The sequence below is a fragment of the Spinacia oleracea genome, chromosome 2, assembly GCF_020520425.1.
Source record: "Spinacia oleracea cultivar Varoflay chromosome 2, BTI_SOV_V1, whole genome shotgun sequence".
NCBI lineage: Eukaryota > Viridiplantae > Streptophyta > Magnoliopsida > Caryophyllales > Amaranthaceae > Spinacia > Spinacia oleracea.
Window position 1 is genome coordinate 91,090,804 of NC_079488.1, and position 7,224 is coordinate 91,098,027.

The window sequence follows — 7,224 nt, forward strand, 5'->3', positions numbered from 1 at the left end:
TGTTTTCCGCTGCAAAATTCTGAATAAGCCGTTACGTTTTCACACGGGCGATAATGCCTTGATAATTCTCTACGTTTATATTAAAAGGTTATTTTAGAAAAGAGAGAATTGTCGGGGTGTTACAAAGTGGTATCTAGAAGCTAAGGTTTTACTTTAATAAATTTTTAGGCGCCTAACTATCTAGTTATTTAAAATAAAATTCTTAAAAATCGAGCTTCTATGATTATAGTGTTCAAAAATTGGTACTTTTTTTTGGGGGGCCGATTTCCTTTTATCTTGTTTGAAAGAACATAATATTTTTATTTAAATTCGAAATCAAATTATTTATTCAAGTTAAAGCGATACTTTCGAAATTTTTATTTTTCTTATTATTTATTATTCAAAAAATGAGTACATTTTTTAAAGAAGTTCAAAAAAAAAAAAAAAAAAAAAATTTAGTTGTTTCAAGATTTAGAATTCGTTATTTAGGAAATATAAACTTTTTCGAATTAATAACTTTATTTTCGAATTTATTCGCTACGCATTTCCTTAATTTATTTCACTTTATTTATTTTATATTTTTATTTATGTTATTATTCTATGTTATAATTTTCTTATATTATCGTCGTTTTACTTTGTTAATTAAATTATTTCAATGCTTTAGTTTATGAGAGATGGGTAGTATAAAAAGGGCATATAAGATAGAATTATATGTGCATTAGTAGCTAGTCAATGATAAGAAGTTGATTGTTATGAACGTGCGTGTACTAAATGTTTAAGTGTTGCATTTAAATCTGCATTAGAGAGATTGTTTGATTCCATCGAACTTATTGCTTTATTGAACTTTGATTATGGTTTGGTTGGGAAATCGTTAGTGAGGCCTTAAGTTGTTTCTTTAAGGAATAAAATATCCCTTTATGAAGAAAGTCGTGTTTGGATGTGAGTATTTTGCTAGATACAAGACCAACCCATCTTAATAAGAGAGACCATCATAGCACCCACTACCTAACCAAAAATGCCATACCTAGAACTCAAATATAGGTTTAAAGACATGCATTCTGATGATGGAACACCAAAGTTGATTAAGTATGGGACTAGGGATGGTAGGTAGAGATATGACGTAGAGATCCTGACCACCATTATTGAGGTCGTAGAAAATGGGTTCAAGGAGGGTAGAAACTCATGGAGTCATGCTTGGGATGCAGTTATAGAAGAACCTATTAGAGTTGTAAATATCTAGAGGGAAATGATGTAACCGTGGAGAATGAGAATGTAGTGGTTGAGGCAAATAACCCTAACCCAGTGGCCCATGAGCCTACCATTGAGATTCCTAGTGAGTCGGATGTGGAACCTAAAGGTGATGGTGAGGTGGCAAGTGAGTCTCATCAAGATAAAGACATGAAAGAAGACTCATACTCGGAAGAAGAATTCGACGAATATTGAAGATCTAGATCTTACTCCACAAGTTTCCAAGGAAAGAATAGGTAGGCAAGATGCCTTAAACATTTGAAGTTGTAATAGTTAGTTAGTTCTTTTATGTTTTAAAGAATAAGTGGCATATCAGCAACGGTTTAAAGTTAAAGCAATAAGAGTTTGAGTTATTCTTTATTCTCTTCAAGGATATAATAAGCCTTTATAGAGTTAGCAATAGAAGTTAAAGTATTCATTTCCAGTTTGAGAGTTTCGTTATTCAACAACAATAGTTTATGTTTGTGTCGTAGAACCTTTATGTTAATTTGAGGACAAGTGCGTTATTATGGTTTAGAAATTGTTATTAACATTCTTTTGAGGAATAGAGTTAGATTATTGATAATCCAAATGATCAAAAGTTTATTTTGGGCACGCGAATGGGAATATTATTACTTATTTGTTGTGATTGAACTTCCATTCATTGGTTTTCAAATTTTATGTCCTTGATAGGGATATTTTCTTGAATGAGTGACAATGATTGCTCTATTATTGGTGTACATTCTTGAATAAGTGTTTGTTGATGCGATCTCTATGATCAAATCTAAATTTCTTTCGTAGAGGGGACATATGAGTTATGTATCGTAGAGTAATTAATTTTAGGTCGCACACTAGAATGTCAAGCAATAGTGAGTTAGTTGCTACTATTCGCCTTTTGGCGGGAAGACTGGCTGAAGAGAGAACTGAGCGTCCTGATTCTACTGGGGACATGTTTGAGAGACTAACCAAAGTTAAGCCATCATACTTTAAGAAGCAAGCTGATCCTACCTTTCTAGAGAACTGGGTTAGAGAGTTTGAGAAACTGTTTGGGGATGTGAACTGTCTTGAGAACATGAGAGTGGGTCAAGTTGCACTGTACTTGGAAGATGAAGCTGATTTGTGGTGGAGAGAAAATGGGGTTAGACTTAGCGTTGTTGAGAGATTCAATTGGGATTCATTTGTTACCGTCTTAAGGAAAAAGTTTTATCCTCTTTTTATGAGAAAACAAAAGGCACAAGAATTCATAAACCTTAGGATGGGATTGGCTAAGTTTGTACAACGCTAAGATAGACGTACTGTGAAATTCAGAAAGTAAATTTAAGGAACCATATTGGAAGATTGACCTCGTATAGATGTTTTGAGAAGTCCAAGAACCTTTAGTTATTTCTGTAATGCAAGTGAGGACTTGATGAACAAGAAGTGTGAACTATTTTTCGATAGTGTGTTAGAGGTTAGTAAAGAAGTTAGAGTGAAAATCGAGGATGTTACCTTTGTGAATGGATTCATTGATGTGTTTCCGAGTGAAATTGCGAGTATGTCACCTGCTAGAGCCTTTGAGTTCATTATAGAGTTAAATCCTGAAACGACACCTATATCCAAGGAACCTTATAGCATGACACCTCCTGAAATGAGCTAATTAGGACACAGTTGTAAGAGTTGTTTGGTCAAGGAATATATTAGGCCTAGTGCATCACCGTGGGGAGCTCCTGTGTTGTTTGTTAAGGAGAAAGATAAGAGTATGGAATTATGCATCGATTTTAGGGAGCTAAACACCATCAATAACAAGTATCCCTTGCCTAGGATAGATGACATATTGGATCAATTGAATTGGGCGAGTGTGTTCTCGAAGACTGATTTGCGTTTGAAGTACCACCAATTGGGAATAGCTGATAAGGGTCTAAGACCTCATTAGGATTCGTCATTGTCATTATGGGTTTTAGAGTAACGTCTTTTGGGTTAACCAATGCACCTGCATTAATTATGGATTTGATGAATGAGATTTTCTACGAATTCCGAATTAAGTTCGTTATGATGTTATTAATGATATCCCCATTTATGCAAGGAATGAGAAAGAGCATGACAAACACTTGAGGATTACTTGGAGACGCTTAGGAAGAATCTAGTTTTATTAAATGAAGTATACAAATCTTGAAGTCATATGTGTATAAGTGACACCGACAGAAAAGTGAAGGACTAAATTGATTGAGAACTATGTTACGTAAGGGAATAAATTTAAGAGAAGATTTGAGTGGTCCAGGATCGTTGGAAATCATTGTTGGCTGGAAAAGATGAAAAGAAATACATGAATTGGTGCAAGAGCTAAGAGTTAAGCCCAAAAGTTATACACCCATGAAAAGCATAATGAGGTTCGGTAAAAAGGAAAAGTTGAACAAAAGGAGTTTCTGTAGATCCTGCTAAGATTCAAGCTGTGAGTGAGTGACCTACTCCAAAGAACGTGTCCGATACTTGAAGTTTTCTAAGCCTATATGACCATTGTAGGAGGCTGTGAAGGACTTTTGGAAGAAAGCAAACCAATGACCAACTTGTTGAAAAAGGAATCGAAATTCAAGTGAACTGAGAAATGTGAGGAAGCTTTCTAGATTTAACTGTTGTCGCGTCAATTGAAACCTTATGAAACTAATTACCCTACCCATGACCTAGAGCTAACTTTATTGTGTCCGCTTTGAAGATTTGGAGACATTACTTTTCTGGGGAAACATGTAAGATCCTTACCGACCATAAAAGTCCGAAAGTTTGGCAAAAAGGTCCAGTGAATCTTGGGAACGACATTGAAATGAGTATTTCTTTCCACCCTGCAACCGATAGACAGACTGAGATTACTAACGGAATATATGTTGAGATCCTGTGTTATTGACTTTAAGGGTAATTGGGAAGACCAACTAGAGTGATTGAATTTCTTGCAACAATAGTTACTATGCGAGCTTTAAGATGGAACCTGTTGAGGCATTGTGTGGAAAGAAGTGTAGAAATCCCACTTGCTATGATTTTAGTGGAAATATAGCTTTGGGGGCATGATTCGTTGAAGTAGAAATATCCAAAGTCATTCCCTGGGGTGAGTTACGAGGGCGTAACTCGTTTTCTTTAAGGGGGTAGAATGCGATAGAAATTCGCGCTTTTTACCTATTTTATGGAATTTTTATGCATTTTATTGCTTATTTTAGCAAATTTTACAAGTTAATGCAAAGCAAATAGATTCTCCGCATAAGAAAAGGTGTTCATGAGTAACACAAATAGCTTTGAGTTGGCAAAAGAGTGCACATCGGTGGCACAAGTACTTCTCTAGTAAGAATAAGTTAAAAGCTTTTGGGAAAAATGCGGGAAATTTCGTGTCAAGTTTCGGGACGAAACTTCTTTTAAGAGGGGTAGATTGTAATCCCCCGTAAATTTATAAATTTTATTAAATATATTTTAACGTATATTATTTATAATTAAATAGAATTTATGAAGTTTAGTAATAAATATATATTTAACGTAATTTATTTTTATACGTTCTAAATATTTCAACGATTTATGAAATCAAAAAAAATAATTTTAGAATTTTATGTTGAAAAGAATTTGAATTGCGAAAACACGTTCGATTGAATTTGGAAAACAATATTAACTGGTTTTGGATTCAAACAAACTCAATTCTAATCCTAGCCCAAATTGACAAAGCCCAAAACAAGAAAACCCATATTATCAACCCATAATTCAACTTCACGTAAAATCAAGAAAGCCAAAAACCCTCTTCTCTCCTCTCCTCCAATTCACGTGAAAAGCAAGCAAACTCTCTCTCTGCTTCAGCCACCGCCGCCCTCCTTGCTGTTGTCCCTCACGCCGCCGGCCAACCACCTCAGACGCTCCTCCTCCGTCGCGTGCAACCTTCCTCGCCGGTAACTCCTTCTTCCTCCTTTTCTCCTTCGGTTTTCCTTCTCCCTTTCGTTCTCTCCTCCTTAATGCTTGTGTTCATTTGTTGCGACAGCCACCTGCACCCCGTCGCTGCCGCCAACCAACCAGCACCGGCCGTTGGCCCCTTCCCTTCTCCTTCGCGAAGCATCAACACTCCTCCTTTTCTTTCTCCTCTGCGTGCGTTTCCTCCTGCTTGCACCACCAGCCACCTTCGGTCACCCTGCTGCGCCACCACCCATCGCCGCGCTGCCACTGTGGCATCGCCGTGCTGCTGCACCAACCGCCGTCAGCTCTTCCTCCCTTCACTTTTTGGTTTACTCCTAACCCTAAGCTAATTTAATGTTTTAATTATGTTTAATTAATTTAATTTATGTTTTCTTGAATTAAATTTTATAGTTTTATAATTTAATTATGAATTTCAGATTATATGTTTTGCATAATCAAATTATTAATTTTCAGATTATGTAATTGAATTGGAATTTGAATTTTAATTATTTAAAGCATGAAATTTTAAGGTTTTAAAGGTTTAATAGTTTTGAAATCATGGTAGAATGATTATAAATTATTAAAGTTATTGTTTTTATGATTTCAAAGTTTTGGGAGTAGTTTGAAATTAGTTATATTGCTGAAAATTTAAAGTATGATGTTTGCGAAGAGTTTTCAACGAATTTCAATAATTAATATAATAATTATGATGCTAGGAAACCAAATATTCAAGTTTCGATATTGAAAAATGTTCTAATTATGTTTAGGAAGGGTTTGAAGCTCCCTAATGTTGTTGAAAATTCAATATGAATTGATATGAGTCTATATTGGTTGTTGTTAGGTGGAGAATTCTCCGTAGGCGACTTTTGAATTATTAAAGTGGTCTTGCAGTTTGTTTACACAAGGTACGTACATACCTGCGTGCTTGGAATGTGTGCTAATTGTTGAAATCATGTTGATATTATTGTTGAACTTGGTGATGTTGATATTATAGACAAACTTGGTTATATGGAATGTGCATGTTTAATACTGTTGGACAAACTTATTGAACTTATTTTGCACTATAAGAACTGTAACATGTTAGTATGGATGTTTGATACAAACATGTTGGTTGGGAACACTAGATTATTCTATATGATTGGGTTGGATCAATTGGTTGTTGTTCCCTTTCTATCTTTTCACTACTTTATAAGGGCGGAGGACCTTGTTTAGTAAGTTGAAACTCTATGCCCATATACAGGGTTGCTCATGGTTAAAGGAAAGGTTGGTTAAGTTGGAATGAGTCTTGATTGATGCTTTTATGATCACTTACTTAATTCCAAGATAAAAACAGTTGTGAACAAATGTGAATTGTCTGTCTTATGTAATGGTTGAGTCATAACGGAATCTCAATTTGTAAATCATGTAAAGTGAAACTGAATAGCAATAGCTTTAGACTGTGCACGTCTGAAGTGACGGACAAACAGGAGTTGGGGTTCATGGTGGTAGCCCATGGCCTTTAATTCGGACCGGATTGATCACCGTGTCCTATTTTTATTTAAACGTTCCTCGATATCGCAGGTCACTGAGGTTACGGAGTCGCGCCCGTACCTCGTCTTCCTTAGTGAAGACTTCTGGATGGTCAACTCGGTCCATTGTCTATTTCAACTAAAATAATATTTTTGCTAAAAGTCTAGCCTAGTCTAGTCTGGTCAAGTATGGTCGTCAAACTATCATGTTTTGTCTGCCCTTGTTTGTGTTCATTAGTATCATGTTAGGGTTGTTCGTTTAATAGAATCATGTAGGGATTATTATTGATTTAGTATGTAGTACTCAGCTTTGCTGATTACGTGCTTTTGCTTGTGCATGTTGATCATGGCTATGCCTTATTGATCCTGTGATGACCCAATCTTTGGTGAGCAGTCTCTAAGGATCAATAAGCATTGTCCATCTGCAGGTTTGAAGATGTTGCATCATTGGGATCGGGAATAGAGAGCTTGTATTTAGTTTTGATTTGCTAAGTTGACTTGGGTTTGCTTAATTGGACTTTAAACTTGTCATACTATTTATATTTCCTTATTTTCGTTGGTTGATTTTTGGGACTAAACCTGTAATCGATTATTTATAAACCTAAAGTTAGTTTTA

General features: G+C 35.5%; 1 long non-coding RNA gene across 1 annotated transcript; it reads left to right on the forward strand.

Annotated features, from left to right (window-relative positions):
* The first annotated feature begins 5,827 nt into the window (after positions 1–5,827).
* On the forward strand, positions 5,828–7,224 carry LOC130467079 (uncharacterized). Its single transcript, XR_008927247.1, has 2 exons — positions 5,828–6,005; positions 7,003–7,224. It is a non-coding gene; the product is annotated as an uncharacterized lncRNA (long non-coding RNA).